We start from the raw sequence: 1126 nt of genomic DNA, 5'->3' as shown, positions 1-1126 counted from the left end.
ATCCTGTGGTGGGGGCATGCTTCCAGAAGATTATTGAAGCGCTCCCAGTATTCAAAGAGAGTCTCGTTGTCATCTTGAACAATCGTGGAAATGTCTTTCCTTAGTTTATCAGTAACTTTAGATGGAAAGAATTTTTCCAAAAATTCTTTTCTGAGTGTATCCCAGTTGGATACATTTGCTAGGGGTTGAGTGTAGTACCACTCTCTAGCTTTTCCCTCAAGAGAAAACGGAAAAGCTTTTAGCAAAATTGAAGTTTCATCTGCACCATCACGCCTGACAGTAGAACAGGCTGCTTGGAAATCTCTCAGGTGCTTGATAGGCTCTTGAGCAGGTAAGCCATGAAACTTAGGCATCAAATTGAGCAGTGCGGTCTTTATTTCAAAATCTGTAGCCACCGCTGGGTGATGCGCTTGAAACAGTTGCATTGTAAAATCAGAGGCTCCTTCCTCCTGGATAGTAATTCTTCTGGCTGCCGCCATGTTACCTATACGTAAATTAACCGAATCAGTAGAACGGGAGCTGGTTTCTTCCTCAAATGGCATTTCGAATCCGCCCTCAGAGAGGACTAACCGACGTCGAGCTCGCCTTATTCGTGAAATAGTCCTTTCAATTTCAGGATCGAATATTGGCAAGCTTGGATCAGGAAGTGAACACGTCATTTGACGAAAGAAACATGCAGCTCATAGTAGCAAAATAAAATAAAATGCAAATAAACAAATTCTAATTAATAACTTTAGCACTCTATTGCAACTCCCCGGCAACAGCGCCAAAAATTGATGGTAGCAGAAATTGGCAAATTAAAAATTGTTAAAATATATACGTTGCAAGTATAGTTCTTAACTCGCTAGAAATCCACTTATCAATTTAGAAAGGTGTCACAGGAATTTAAAATTAAAATACTGGGAGTATGAATCCCAGGTCGTCTCCCAACGAGTTGCAGAAAAGTGTGCTATTTTATTGATCAGAGGTTTTCAAAAAGGTTTGAGTTGAGTAAGCAGGAAATTAAATTGGAGAATTTGAATAAGGTAAATAAAAGCCTTGACTGGAAGTTGATTAGTTGGAATCCCTATTATTGTTAGAATACTCTCAAGATTAATTAACAATTAAAGGTTGTCCTGTTTAGTTA

General features: G+C 38.9%; 1 non-coding gene across 1 annotated transcript; it reads left to right on the top strand.

Moving 5' to 3' along the window:
* LOC148567713 (small nucleolar RNA R71) lies at positions 1 to 107 on the top strand. The gene has a single exon (XR_015882560.1). It is a non-coding gene; the product is annotated as a small nucleolar RNA R71 (small nucleolar RNA).
* The last annotated feature ends 1019 nt before the right edge of the window (positions 108 to 1126 follow it).

The sequence above is a fragment of the Arachis ipaensis genome, chromosome B4 (genome assembly GCF_059453495.1).
Source record: "Arachis ipaensis isolate K30076 ecotype BB chromosome B4, ASM5945349v1, whole genome shotgun sequence".
NCBI classification, from domain to species: Eukaryota; Viridiplantae; Streptophyta; class Magnoliopsida; order Fabales; family Fabaceae; genus Arachis; species Arachis ipaensis.
Note: the sequence above shows the minus strand (reverse complement) of the source record. Positions and strands in the feature narration are given on the sequence as shown.